The 15,900-nt window shown below is 33.3% G+C and overlaps 2 long non-coding RNA genes across 2 annotated transcripts; one reads left to right on the plus strand and one right to left on the minus strand.

Moving 5' to 3' along the window:
* Nucleotides 1-12,615: 12,615 nt before the first annotated feature.
* On the minus strand, nt 12,616-14,801 carry LOC149155785 (uncharacterized). The gene is made up of 4 exons (XR_016263021.1): nt 14,612-14,801; nt 14,334-14,470; nt 14,050-14,202; nt 12,616-13,602 (listed from the first exon to the last, which is right to left on the minus strand). It is a non-coding gene; the product is annotated as an uncharacterized LOC149155785 (long non-coding RNA).
* On the plus strand, nt 13,535-14,697 carry LOC149155786 (uncharacterized). Its single transcript, XR_016263022.1, has 2 exons — nt 13,535-13,630; nt 14,665-14,697. It is a non-coding gene; the product is annotated as an uncharacterized LOC149155786 (long non-coding RNA).
* Nucleotides 14,802-15,900: the final 1,099 nt, after the last annotated feature.

Genomic DNA, 15,900 nt, shown 5'->3' on the forward strand with positions numbered 1-15,900 from the left:
AGATTAGGTTAAAACGAACAAGCAACACCTCCCACAACCCAAGAAATGTTGAGAGGTTTATAGGAGTGTTACAAAATCCCCATAATGGAATACTTGCAAAAAAAAGGAATACAAGGTCCCTCTATATGTACTCTTTTACATTTGGAAGTTGAAATGGTTCAACATTTGTTCTTTGGATGTGAATTCATAGATCAAGTAAAACATCTTTCCTTTAAAGAGTTGAATCATAGCTCTAGAAGACTAGATCACGGAGAGGGATACTTGATTACTAGAGTACATATGCCAAGATAAACTTAAGAATAGTGGCTAGTGATCCCAAATTCTTATGTTATAAAATATGGTTCACATGAAATAGGGAAATATTGGCATAGGACGTAAATTTCAAAGGCATAAAGTGCATGGAGAATAAAAAAATTAGTAAAGAGGAAGAAGAATTGATAAGCTATTACTATTTAGCACCCTCAATTGTCAATAATACAACTAATAAAAGTAGTCATAGATCATGTTGATAGATTCTTTTGAATTTATAGGATTTCTTGACATTTTAATTAGAATATACTTCTCACTTTTACTTTTTTGATGGTTCTTTAAAGAAAAACCTTTGGGTCACAAGTGTGTGGGTGTGGGGACATATAATTATCCTTAGATGAAATTATGAAATTAAATATGCATGGGGTATGGACACATCAATAAATAAATAGGTTGAAGTCTATGCTTTATTGCAACGTTTGAATCTCACTCAAAATATGGGCATCCAAATTTTAAGTGTGATATGTAATTCAAAAAACATTTTTATGCATTTGGTTTTAAATAGCACTCCATGAGGCGTAATTCTACCATTGATTCTAGAAACGATAAATAAGTTAAAAAATATTATGAAAATGGGGTTATCATCATCAATGGAAACCTTATCCATCAACCCACTCCTTAGTTATTAATCCTAAACAAGGCATCTAGATCTCAATCAATAAACCACATGGAAAAGTGAGAAATTACAAAGAAATCATGTTAATAAATAGTGTAGTTGTGGTGATGACATTACGTCCCTTAGCCTACACAAATTGAAGTTGTGGGATATTTTCCTTGGCATCATTATGGGACAATGGCATGGATGGAGGACTATTATAGGTAGAATTGTAGGTATGTTAGCTCTTTCACTTTATTGGATAACTTTGGTTTCTAATATTGGTTGTTTCTGTAACATACCCCTGAGCCTGATTTGAGAATTTCCTACTAGGCTCTCATTCTTTAGATTTTGTTCGGTTAAAGTTAAGATTCAACTGTCGTCTCAAATATAATTATTACATGAACAAGTATTATTCATGCAACTATACTCATATTCTTAACAATTGAACAACATCAAAAGTAATGAACCATACTCCCTAGGCACAATACTACATACTCCTATGCTTTACTGGATCCATGATGTGGACTTTTAGATTCATTTATAAGACTTATATGTCAGATCAACCCTTAAGCATAAATTACAATTTGGAGAAAATAATTAATCATGGCATGCAACTAATAAAATTCTTTGATGACTCCACACAAGCATTAATGGAACATTATCTTGCATCTATTGTAACTAGCATGGTCATGAATCATAATCATAGTCCTACAAGCATAGTAAAAAGTGTTATTGACATAACTCTTATGCAACATGCAGAAATAACTAAACTAGCCTCATTGGATACAAATCATATGATGCAAAATGTAGGGCAAAGCTAACTTGTACCATAAACTATACAATTTGAAGCATTACACCATAACTCTTCCACATGAACCAATGTATCGTGCATAAATGTTTACCAACTTAAATCATAGATATCACATAAGGTTATAAGCATACTATGTTCCTTCACTAAATTTAATGGTGATCAAGTTTAGATTCAATAGATATCTCACACATACGTATATGATCATATTATAAACAAAGTTATTATAGGTAATTCTACTTATGCATAGTGGTCACATGTAGATTCTTCCATGAGTAACATGTGTCAGATGGCTCTTTGACCCAAGTGTTAAGAACTACCTCCTAAGCTTCCACCGCTAACTCTACAATTGGATGCAATAAGAGTCACATGCATAAAGACTCAATCATTTTCATAAATACAGATAACACAAACATATATACATTGGAGCCAAACTATTCCACAACATAAAAGGTAAGGAATAAACATATAGTATATCCCATGCAAGTGAATCCAACTAGATTAAGAGAAAGAACACCACTTGGAAAAACAGAGCACCACCACCCAACCTAGAACTGACTCTTCCAGTTCACCCCCGAGCCAAGAGTTATTGCCATAGATCAACTTCCTCTTGTTGATCTCTGCAATGGGTATTTAATACCCCATTTCATGATATGGTTTCCATTAGCGGCATCATGCTTTTATGCATCTTTTTTATCCATTTTCCTAGACTTTCCCTACAAAATCTCGCCTTTCTCTCCCGCGAGGCTTTTCCTCATAAAACCTTGCCTTTCTCTCTTGCAAAGATTTTATGTTTATTTAAGTAACTCAATGGATATTTATCTCCAATCCATCAAGCTAATCTACAATTGAATCTATAAGATTTATCATGAAAGAATTATCCATTCCCATTTACCAATGGGATTTTGTAGGAATCTCATCTCTTGATGTCTCACTTTTCCAAGTGATTACTTTATTTTATTTATTTAACAATGAAGTATTTAATTTTCTTGTTACACATCAAACCTAGCTTTTCTCAGCTTAGGTTAGCAAATTTTTACATACAAGGAAAGGGTTTTAAAGTTTCACATAATATCCTTTCTCCTCTCATACATAAGTTAGTTTGTCCATCCTCCTTTAAATTATTCTTCTCAATTCAAAGTGTTTATTATTATCATTTGGATTACAAAGGCTTTCTATTACGCCATAATCTCTAATGCAATTTTTTCTATCTTTTATTTCTTCCTAGAATTATATAATACTTTCCCTCTCTTCTCAGCTTTCTTCTTTTACTGTTTTTTCTTAGTATTGTTTGGGTGGGGGTCTCTTAGCATCATTTCTCTATGTCTTCTCCTTCTCAAGAGTAGTGTGGTCTCTTTGGCTTCGTTGGGGGTGAGGTTTCATTTTCCTCTATTTATCATCAACAATATTTGAAGGGTTCATTTATTTTAATCCTAGATTTATTATAATTTGAGTTATTATTCCCAATCACTATGATAGAAGGGAGCGACATAGTGATGAGAGCCTCAAACTCAAGCATAGTGTTGTATATTTTTTGTTACAAAATGAATTACAAAGAATTAGATACTAGGAGAGAATTGAGAAACCACGAGGAAAACATTTAGGGAAATAAATGCACTATCATAGTAGCTACAAAATGATTCCTCGAGTAGGATAATCTAGTAACCTCTCAAATTATCCTTATTTTGTAGGTAGACTGAATTATTCTCCACACTATGGTTATAAATCTATCCGAAAAGGATCAACCATGTGCATATAATTAGGTACAATCCATCCATTCAAACTATAAAGATGAAATTGTTCATCAACTTCTAAGCAATGTAGAAATTGTCAAAGTAAATTTAAAGTCATGAGTTGACATGAATTTTGTTAAGCTTCCATGCTTATTAAAATAACTATTTCTTTTGATTCAATATTGTTACAACCTTATCTTTAATCATATAAGAAAAGTAACTATATAAGTTCACCACATTCATTCCATTTCATTTTACTCCAACAAATAAAACTAAATATAATAATAAACATGTGTCTCATGTCTTTATAAAGGAGACGCTTAAACCAAAGGTTAATTTTGCAATCTTAACCTGAATGATATAAAATTTAATGGCATGTTAACCGTAGTAGTTAATTTATTATACTTTGCTTTTAATATCTAAAAAAATTATTTATTTTTAACATTTTATTTTATTATTGTTGTGTTGAGAAGTGTTTTACACAAAGTATGAGGGAGATATTATTTTATAACATTACATTAAAAAATAAAGTAATATTTACACTTACCAATATAAAAATATATGGTTGACAAAAAAATATTTCAACAAAGAGCATGATATGAATAATCAAGCAAGATTTATATAAACTTTGGATATACTAAGTGTAAATCTCTTTTTCCTTGCAAAATTTAAAAAATTATTTGGAGGTTTGAAAAATTTGGTTCCACTTAATTCCTCTTAACGCTTACCTAATGTAAAATTAAATTTATAAATTAGATGAATGTATATTAATATATAATAATGTTAAATTCTCTATATCCATTTTAATAACTTATGGGTATTTATGCTCCCAAGTATATTTAATATCTTCGATTCTCTCTACAGAATCAGTATAACAAGAGAATCAGTATAACAATTATGTAAAGAATTTTAATGCAATTGAAATTAGATAAAAGTAATGTTTTTATTCTTTATTTTTTTTTCTTAGTAAACACTAATTCTTTTAAGAGGACATATTGTACAATAAGAAGTTACATCCAAGAGAAGCAAGAACATAGGCAGCCGGAAAGGATAGGCTATCCACCTCAGCCCCTAGAAGAAAAAGAGAAGAGAGTAGAGCTGAGCAGGAAGAAAAAGAAGAACAGAGGAGTAAGAACAGAGCAGAGGATTCTACCCAACATGGGAAGAATCAACTATTCGGCATTTTTTCCCTTTCTTTTTACCAACTTTGACCCATTCAGGAGGGCACTGCTGAGCTGGCATGATTTGCAAACTGAGCTGGGCTGACTGAGAGGTTTCCTTATCTGAATCTGAGGTAGAGGATTCATGATTCCTTTTCTGAGAGATTGGCTGGATAGACGAATCCTCAGGCCCAGCCGAGGGCGGATCCTATGCCAGCTTTGCTTCCATTCCTTCCTCAATCTCCTCCTCTTCATCCGAGCTGAAATCAAAATCGTCCATGGGGGGAGGGTCATGAGGCTTCCAGCTTTTGGATTTCTGCTTAGGATTGGCTTTCTTCTTTTGGGCAGGCATCGAGGGACAAGAGCTCTGAAGGTGCCCTGTGTGATGGCAGTTTCTGCAGCGAAAGGCTGTGTTCTCGTAATCCAAGGTCTGAGTCCAATGGAAGTCTCCAATTTTGAGATTGATCTGGTCAGGGAGACCTTTGCTCATGTCTATTTCTGCACAGATTCTGGCGAAGGTGTATAGGCCCTTTTCCCCTCTAGAAATGTTTGTGTCTAGAAAGCGGCCTAGAGAATTGCCGATCCCTTGGAATACAGCAAAGTGCCATAGATGCACCAGGAGATTAGGAAGTCTGACCCAGATTGGGAGCTTGGTGATGATTGCTGTAGAGGGATCGAAATCTAGGAACCAGGGGGTGAGGAATAAACCTGCTGAGCCCCAAAACCATGGGCCTGCAGTTAAAGCTCTTTGGTAGTCCTCACCGAGAGCAAACACTACAATGAAGAAGCCCTTTGAGCATAACAGAACCTTGCAATTGTTGGTCCAATTAGAGTGAATCCATTGGTAGAGGTCTGTTGTGCGTGGCCATAGCCCATTGAACCTGCAAATAATGGCATGCTCTGCAAACTTTTGGGTTTGCTCATCCAGCGTTGGATGCATTATTTCAATGGAGGGGGTTTCCTCCAGTTTGTCCACCAAAAAAGGTTTGGGAGCCTGAACTGGTGGAACTGTTTTCTTAGGCATCTGAGCATGGACAACATCTTTGTATGAAAATGCCTTAGCTGAGGATGACTGTCCTACAGCTCCCCCTCTCAAACGAAGGGTAAAAATAATGGAGGCATTTCTCTTAATGCTGTAAAAAGAAAGGGGATAAAGATCCTCAAGTTGTTTACCTTCGTGGAGAAGTCGTTGAGCTGCAGAGGGAATCCCCAGCTTGAGTTCCAGAGCATGCTTGAGGTCCTGCACTAGATCCGATGAGCTCACCCATTGTAGCAGAGTTTTGCTAGAGATGAGCATGATTTGGATCTGAAACGAGGCAGAGAAGTCAGAGTTTCGCTTTCCTCTGCAGATCTGAGACGAGAGGAGGCAGGTGCTTTGAAGGGCTTTCTTTTCCTGAACTTGCCGCAGGGGCTTGTGAGGAGATGATGGGAGAATCCCAACGTCATTGAGTCTGTCATTGCTACACTCATCCTCACTATCTGGGCACTGAAGATGGACAGTCCTGCTATCTGGGCGCTGAAGATGGGCTGTCCTAAAGTCATCCTGAAATAGATTCTTCATTTCCAAATGGAACCCCTGCAATGTCATCAACACAGAGTTCCTTAGCTCATGTATCAGTGCGATCACGTCTTTACGGAGATAACTGTACATTTCTGGACGGATCTCGCCTGACTCTATTTTGGGTTGGGCCAGGTCATTAGCAACACGACTCCACTTACATTTCGACTCGCAGATTTTACCATTTTTCTCCTTTTCATCCTCTCGTCGGTCTCTGCAACGTTTAGCTGGCGATAGCTGCTGCTGCCGCCGCTTCTTCTCGCCTTCCTTTCGCTGGCTCGCTCTTGTGGAATTCGGGGAAGCCATGGCGGCCGAACAGAGTAGGGTTTTAGAGTTTAGGGTTTTCTCAACTTTTCTTCTCTATTAATTTTATGCGTATTTTTTTCTCTTTTATTCTTTATTTTTTATTTTACAAATAATTTTTTAATTAATTTCTTATTATAATTTGTATAATATATATTCTTTATTTTAGAAATATTTTTTTAATTAATTTTTTAATATAATTATGTATAATATTCGACATGGTTTATATATATATGTATTAAAATATATATATATATATATATATATATATATATATGATTATTAGGTTTTATTTTTTAATTTTTAATATTATTTTTTATGATAAATTATATGATATCATACAAGTGGTTATGATAAAGATGTATTTTTCAATAAAAGATGATATTATTTTTTTATGATGATGATGATGAATGTCCACTGAGACCAATGTGGTCTATTGAACTTTAATAAAGTAAGATATTAACTGAGATTCTTTAATATTTTATTTCTATGACCAAAAAGAAGGGTGAGAAGTCTTTGAAGATCATTATAGTTTAGCTACTTTAACAAGTCAGTAAAGTTCAAATGGTGAAAAATGTTTTGGAACTCAGAATGGATGTGAGTAAGAGTCTAGCAATGTAAGATAGAGAATTTTTCATCTTCAACTCTCTTAGTATCGCAAAGGTCATAGATTCTTTCATTCGAGCATGTTTTGGAAATAGACCAACTCTCATTTTTGCTGTGAAGCTCAAGAGAATTAGTTCTTATCCTTGCAATGCTCATTTAAGTGTAACACTGAGAGATAAATATGGTTAGCAAGGGTAGGGTTGATCACCTCCTTATAATACCTTAGCGTCTTTTTTCCCTCTAGCTCCTTGTCATCCCATAAATTATCCTTAAATTTGGAGGTAATAATATTTTTAATACTATCCTTATTCCCCAATATGATATCCTCCTTTATCCCCCAATGGTCAAGTCAATATTCTACGTCCTTGTGCCATCGACTCTTGAGACAAAAAATGGTGTTTTGGCTAGAGTTAGAGGCAATTTTGGGAAACCTTGTGGCTTCCACATTGTAAAGTTTCTTCTTATACACCAAATACCTAAACATAACCATATTTTCAATAAAAGAAAAGATACCTTTAATACGAATAATAAAATATAATTTTTTTTTATAATGTAATCAAAATTAAATTTTAAACTTTCCATAACAAAAAAATATATAATTTTCAATAATTAATAATAATACTAAATATTATTCTATTTATATCAAAATAGAAATTATCCATGAAAAAATGTGAAAATGCATGTGGTTTTAATAATAATATTAAAAAAATATATACCTCATTGAAATTAAATTAAATATAATATAATTTTTTAATTAAAAAATTATAACATATTAAAATTTCTAATTCCAAATATATCTATATATATATTTAATGCATAAATTATATCTTATGGTTAATTAATTGTAACTATTATGCAATGAGTATCAAATGTATCCGTAAAAACTGCAACCTATTTTGTTAAAACAATATGAGATGGATTTCTTTTTCACATTTTCAAACTGGGAAGATGTGTATCTCATTATTATACACGTTCTATATAATTATTTGATATTTTTGTTTGTTTTAATGTAATTATTTGATATTTTTGTTCGTTTTAATGAAGTCATGGTGGGGAAATATATGAAAAACCATTTTAATAAGTCCCAAGGATTCTCGGGGTTGTTCTTGGATTCCCTTCATCAGTAATTTTAGTGATAAAACAATGGATAAAATTTAAGTGGAAAATTATTGTATACAAAGCTGCATAAATGGTGTTTATTCTCTATTTTTATATGTTTGAATTTATTAGTAATGAAAGATAAAAATATAATTAACAATTTTAAGAATATAATAATGAGATATTATTTTTGCTTTAACTAATAGATATTGCATTGAGATTTTAGTCAAATTATATTATTTAATAATTTAATACATGAAAATAATTTAATTATTTTCATTAATAATTTAATACAGTATTTAAATAGTTTAATATTATTTTAAAAAAATTATCAAAATGAGCATTTTATTTCTCATTGCATTGGAATATGTTTTATGTATTTAAATCAATAATTTTAAATAAGTTACTTTTGGGTTGGGTTGAGTGATTTATTTCTCATTGTATTGGAATATGTGTTATGCATTTAAACCATTAATATTGTGAGCTTGGTTGTCTTATATCGATATAACTTTAAATAAGTTAGTTTTGGGTTGAGTTGTGTTGAGTGAATAAACCGTTGATATTAAATAGCAATTATCTCAAAAGGTGCAAAGAAAGGCCAAAAAGTTTTTTAAATTGAAAAAAATGTTATGAGGAATTCATTTATAGATATGTGTGCCATATGCCATAAGCATTGGCAAATCTAAATTTTAAATAGATATTGTAAAATATAATATTTTAATTTTATAGATCTTTATTATATATAATAGGTTGTACATGAGTTGTGTTTCGTGCGAATTTTTGGCCTTTCCAGTGGCGGAATCCAACGGAAACATTTGAGGTGAAATCTTGATTCGTGTTATTTAAACTGATTTTTTGAGTGTACATATAGATTCAATACCCTGGAAAAACTCTTAGGGCACTTGAAGTGTGAAGGGGTTACCCATCAAACTTGTGATTTCAATAAATTCTTGCCAGATTTTAGAGAAATTAAACCTCTTAGGGCACTTGAAGTGTGAAGGGGTTACCCATCAAACTTGTGATTTCAATAAATTCTTGCCAGATTTTAGAGAAATTAAACCGGGAAAATTTTCCAAAAAGTCTCACTAAAAACAACTCATTTAGTGTATATATATATATATATTTCAAGAACTCAAACTAAAAACACTAATTTGATATACCTCTAACAATTAAATACTAAACATGGAAAATAAAAGCTCTTAAAAATCACCATTTAAATTCAATTAAAATGATTGGATTATATAATTTACATTCTAAATTGTATTATTAATTAATATTATTTTTTTTCTAAAAACTAATCAAAATTTATTTACAGTATACTATCAATGATAAGTATGATAAGTGGTACTATTTTAATTTTATATATAATCCAAATTAAAATACACAATAATGAAATTTTGTAACCAATATTAAGCTTTAAATAGACAAGCATCATAACAAAAAAACTTTTAAAAAATCAATTATATATAATTTTTCCGTATAAAAACACACATTATCTTAAATGTTACGCAAACAGAAAATCCAGGAATACCAATAAGACCCTTGGTCTCATTGTAGCTCCATCTACTACCATTAGCGCTACAGAATCCAAAGTTATATTGTCCTCTGTTGTAGATTCAAGGCAGAGCCTTGTTGCGGGATGGTAGGTTATTTGATACAAAGGGTCCGATGAGCAAGAGTCACCTCCTGCATCAATTAAACTAGATAGAAGTGGTCGAGACTATAAATGATCTCTCATCAGAGGTTTGGAAAAAGGAGAAATAAAGAAGGTGATTATGAATTAGGAAGGGGCCAAACTTCTAGTTTCACGCTCAGTCTTTTGCAGGTACGAGAACTTCTAAAAGGAACAACGAAGATGATTTTGAAACAAGGGAGTCATTGCCGTAGCGGTAGTTCCTGCCGGGGTCTTGCTTTTAAGAATTCCAGTGATTGAGAAAGGCCCCATTAGAATTTTCAGTTATTGTTCAAAGTCTGAACTTCAAAACTGACCAAAGTGCAAATATATAATGTCAAGGAAAACACAACCAGTTCATAGGCATCTTAAGCTTGCTGTGGCAATCGTGGGGGGAGGAATGTAGCATCCCTCTTGCAACCAAAAGTTGGGTTATACATTCTTTTAGTTGCATTTTAGCACTTAATTGCCTCTCATAAAATGGTTGACATATCGATGTAACCAATTAAACATGAAATTATAAGAAACTTTATATTGACTATAATATGTGAAAATCGACAATTGCATGCAACATAAATGGACAAGCCATTGTGGGCATCATGATTAAGCAGTCTCATATATGAATGCCCCCATCCCAAAATTCATAACCAACTGGTATAGAGCTCCAAGCCTGAGGAATTGCAAACTCAAAATCAACAATTATCTTGCTAATTTGGAGTTTCAGCTTAAGTAATTTTAATATTTTTATTCAAATATTAGTGTTTTATAATCTTTGTGTTAATTATTTTATGTCAATTCAATTTTCCAGCTCAAGTTTAATGCTTTTTTTGAAGTCCTTACTTCACTGTTGAAATTCCGCCAAATTTAGCCGTCTTTTTCTTTATATTTCACATCTTCCCTTCTTCAATCGCTTATCTTCTCTCCATTTTACGTTTAAAATGTTCATTTCCCTACAGGCAAAGCTCAATCATGACAAGAGTGTTTTAGCAGAGGCAAAGGTGAGGTTTCATTCATTTCACACAAAATAGCGAGGCTATCTTTTCTGAAACTGTAGATTATAGTAGCTTTCCTGAAGTAGATTTTTTAAGAATGCACAATCCAAAATAAAAAGCGGAATAGGATTTTCGCTTCACTCTGTTAAGTAAAAGTAGCGTAACTTTTTTTACTGTTTCAGTTAAGTTATCCATATCCTAGTGTACCTTAAAACCCAAGTAACTGAAGACGTGAAAGAACCATCATATGTTGTTTCTTTAAGAATTAAGCTTGCTTCTTGTTATTACCAGGAAATAACTTGAATAAAAGATCCATTGATTGGATATCTTAAGTGAAAGTGCCAATATCACCTCACACATCCCACACTTTGGGTTAGTGCTTTGCTAATCTCATGGGGTTCTCTCTAAGCGATTCAAAGCTTCAAAATGATGGACACTGGGGGACATTTAACACCTCAAATTTGCAATAAAAGCTACGCATATAAAAGCTACGCATTATATGGTCATAATGTACAATTTTATAGACATTAGGTGAAACTAGTTCTTTTAACAAACACACATTATAAACTTGAAATCCATTTTACAATATTAATAAAAGAATTACACCCCATTATGCTATTTAAAGTGCAATTTAAAAAACTAAAAATAAAGATATACATTCTAGCAATTTTTATAAATAATACATTGTAACATGAGTATTTTTTGATAAAATAATAACTGTGCAATATTTAAATGCAGGTGAAATAAATATACATTTCCATACTTAAAAAGAAAAGGATTCACAAAAATAATAACCAACATAAATACAATAATAAATTAATATTACCTTACACCAAAAATATATATTTGATCATAAACACAATTGAATGCGGTTGAGTGGAGTTTTATAATGAAGAATAATAAATAGATATATGATTATAACAAATAAAAATTTAATCATAATCACAATTAAATGCATTTTTAATATATATAAAAAAGGCCATAAGAGAATTTTAGATTTTTTGGATAAAACATTTCGTATTAAAATAATAATAATAGTAATGGAATAGAAAAACCAAAACGACTGCAAAATAGTCAAGGTTAAACAAAACTAATCTGATTAAAAATAATAATAGTTTAATGGAAAATTCAAAACGACCCGAAAATAATATCGATATAATAGAATAGATAGGGTTAAACAAAGGTAAAATATTTAATGAGTGTTGTAACAAGGCGCAAATACATAAACATCTTAATAAAGTCTAATTCGGCCCGTGGTCATTTGGTCTGGTTTGAGACAGAACGTCAGAATATCCCAATGAGAAGATTGACAGAAAGATGTTTTCAACGAGTTTTTGAAATTTCCCATCCCACGATTTCTTGAACGAGCAACAACGACTTCATTCCCACCAAAACGAAATCCTGAAGAAATGAAAGGCCTAGGGTTTTGATCGATTCAGAGAATAAGAGTGAGTAATAACACAATGTACCTCGAACTAACTGAAATCAAGAAGCTTAACTGAAATCAAGATTGACCGGATGAAATATAATCAGCATAGATAAAAACAAATTGAAATCAAGAAATGTTTGTTGCGATAACGAAAGACGACCTAAAATTAGAAATCTATTTATGATAGAGATGCGAGTTAAACCACTCCGGAGTCTCAATACTGACTGGATAAACAATTCCGTAGTCTCAATAATTGAAATCAACTCCGGGGTCTCAATAATTGAAATCAAGAAATCTAATAAATAAAAACGAGTTGAAATCAAGAAGTTAAACAACTCGATGGCCCAAGTTCCGAGGAAGAATATGGAAAACAATATATAATAATATTAATATTCAACCATTAATTCTGAATTACTCCGCACGACATTGGAATAAACAAACGACAGATCCAGAAACTTTTGCATGCACTCCACGTGGTTGTGGCTGTCATGAAAGGCTCCCAGTAATTCCAAATGTTCATGTACAAACAACAAAAAGGATGCCATTATTTCAATGGAGCCACCTTCGCCAAAGCCGACAGATCCAGAAACTTTTGCATGCACTCCACGTGGTTGTGGCTCCAGTGATTCCAAATGTTCATGTACAAACAACAAAAAGGATGTCATTATTTCAATGGAGCCACCTTCGTCATGGGCTTTGTCTTGGATGTAATGCTAGATCAGGTTTAGATGTTGATATCCTCATGAATCAATCCTCGGAGGTCATGGGGCCGACAGAAGCTAGTCTATTCTCCCTTCCATCTACGCATGGAAAACTAGTACAAAAAAAACCCTCTTCTCCTTGTTCTGCAATGAAGACATAAATGCTCTCAGCTGGTTGAGACTCGGCCACTGCTATTCTGCAGCCAAGACATAAATGCTCTCAGCGATTGGAGACTCGGCCTCTGTTGTAGAACGTAGCTGTTGGAGACCTAGCAGAAGACTGCCTCTGCTGTAGAATGTAGATGTTGGAGGCTCAACCTCTGCTGTAGAAAGTAGTTGTGCAAACCCTCTTCTCCTCGTTCTGCAACCAAGACATAAATGCTCTCAACTGTTGGGAGACTCGACCTCTGCTGTTCTGCAACCAAGACATAAATGATCTCAACTGTTGGAGACTCGGCCCCTGCTGTTCTGCAACCAAGACATAAATGCTCTCATCTGTAGAACATAGTTGTTGGAGACTCGGCCTCTGCTGTAGAACATAGTTGTGCAAATAAAACTCCAGATGAGATTTATTCTTTCTGTGGCAATATAAAAATATTGCTCACATAATTTGGGTCCTGGAAATCGATTTTCATCTGCAATACTTGGGTACGATAAATTGAGGTATGAATTCCAATTTTAAGCCGATATGAATTGAAATATCAGAAAAATTGTATTAGAATAAATACCCAATTCCAATTTTAAGCCGGTATGAATTGAAATATCAGAAATTGTATTAATGGCAACGGTGTAAAAAGCCAGGACTTCTAAAGAATAAGAAATAAATACGTGCAAATACTGTGAAATTTACTTATCAAAGAATATAATATTTATATTGAGATAATATGAAATGTTCACAGTACTTGTACGTACATGAAGAGAGAATGAATAAATATTGAGAGAAATCGCAATAGTAGCGTTGAAGGTTTGGTGTTCATATCTTATATATTTATAAGATTCCTTTAATTTCATTTCATTTTAATATGGCCTGGCTGCTACGTAGTTCTCTGGTGGATAATAATTGCACGTTATGAAAGTATCACCTGAGTTGCATATAATCTTGGCGCATCCAACTTTGGCCGTGGTCCTTGAGACAACTTGAGTGTAGTGAGTGCAATCAGGTCGAGTGCAAATATTCTTGGCATAGTCAAACCACTATAGCAGAAATTCGGAATGTGCTTTCAATTTGCTCACCACTGATGCACAGACAAATTCAGAAATGTAAACAGAAATATTCAAAAATTTAGGGACAAAAAGTACAGTTGATATAATTTAGGGAGAAAAAAAGTATAGTTAATATTAAATAATAAAGCATAAACTTACCCACCTGTTTTTCCCTTCTTGATGTCCTTTGTCTGATGTCGTTCAGAGAATTGGAACAACCAGCGCAGAATTGGAACAACAGGTTGATGTAGTTCGCAGAATTGGAACAACAGGCTTCAAACCTACTTTGTCCTGTGCGTCCTGTGCTTGGAATAGCCGGTGTTATACCGTGATTTTTGGACAAACAGAAATATTCAGAAATTTAGGGACAAAATGTATAGTTGATATAATTTAGAGAGAAAAAATGTATAGTTAGTATTAAATAATAAAGCATAAACTTACCCAGCTATTTTTCCCTTCTTGATGTCCTGAACTTTGTCTAATGTCGTTCACAGAATTGGAGCAACCAGCGCAGAATTGGAACAACAGGTTGATGTAGTTCGCAGAATTGGAACAACCAGCGCAGAATTGGAACAACAGGCTTCAAACCTGAACTTTGTCTTGTGCTTGGAATAGCCGGTGTTAAATCTACAAAAGGCACGCTGCCATATAGCATTTAGAATTGAAGAAGAACTAAAGACAAGTGGCCAACTGAAGACAAGTGGCTACTGTCATGCAAAATTCGTGTTATTGCCCGACGTGTTGTGGCTTGCCTATATGATGTGTTGTGGAAGTCGGCAACCAAAGTTTGGATAAAATAACTTGTCGCTTCAACCAACCTACTTAAGATAAGATCATATTGCAAATTTTGCCTCCACAACCTACTTTGCCTCCACAACCTACTTTGGATAACATGATATTGCGACAATATTTTTGCATCGGGCGAAGGCTGCAATAAGACCTCAATTGTTTTCCGAACCAAAAACTTTGCTTAAAAATTTGTTGAATGAAAATGAAAGCATTAAACTTAGGTTAAAATGCTAAATCACCAAAAAAAAATTGGTCAAAGTATAAACTAATGCTCGGTCAACGATCGATCGATCGCTAATAGTCCCAGGCAGGGACTAATAAGAAGAGGTTAAATCATCAGTTTTACTTTCCATTTTACACAACCATGATAGGTTTGGAAAAGGAAAAATAGAGAGGAAAATGGGAAAAAAGAAACATGGAGAGGTGATTTGGAATCGGTAAAAATCTACACTATTCATTTGACATTCTTTCTTCTTCTTCTTCTTCTTCTTTTTGTTTATAGAAACGGGTAGTGGATATATTAGAATATTGGCCTTAATGCCAAAGAGCGGATTGCAAAGGGTGAGTCTAAAATGATAAGTGCCAAGCAGCCTTGCAAAACCGTGGCATTTATGATTAACTCAGATATTTTCTTAGCTGCAACTATGTGATAAATTTCAGAGATTTTCCCAAGTTTGTGGGTACAAACAAACTAATTTAACAGAAAGCAATAAAACATGACAATGTTCTAAATTAAGGGATTGGTTCCCATATTTCCTGGCCGCCTATGAGGAAAGCACCAACTGTAAGAAGGGCTGCTTTGTTAGCTTCAGTATCTGCCTCTTTATTATTGGCTCTCAACACATGATAGAATTTTAAATTCTGGAAAGAATCACCAAGGTCTGAAATTCTGTGAATCAGCCTTGCTAGCCTTAGGTCCTTTGGCTTAGAACGAGTCACCA

Source organism: Pinus tabuliformis, chromosome 9 (assembly GCF_031772625.1).
Source record: "Pinus tabuliformis cultivar Carrire ecotype Pingquan chromosome 9, CPIR1, whole genome shotgun sequence".
Taxonomy (NCBI): Eukaryota; Viridiplantae; Streptophyta; class Pinopsida; order Pinales; family Pinaceae; genus Pinus; species Pinus tabuliformis.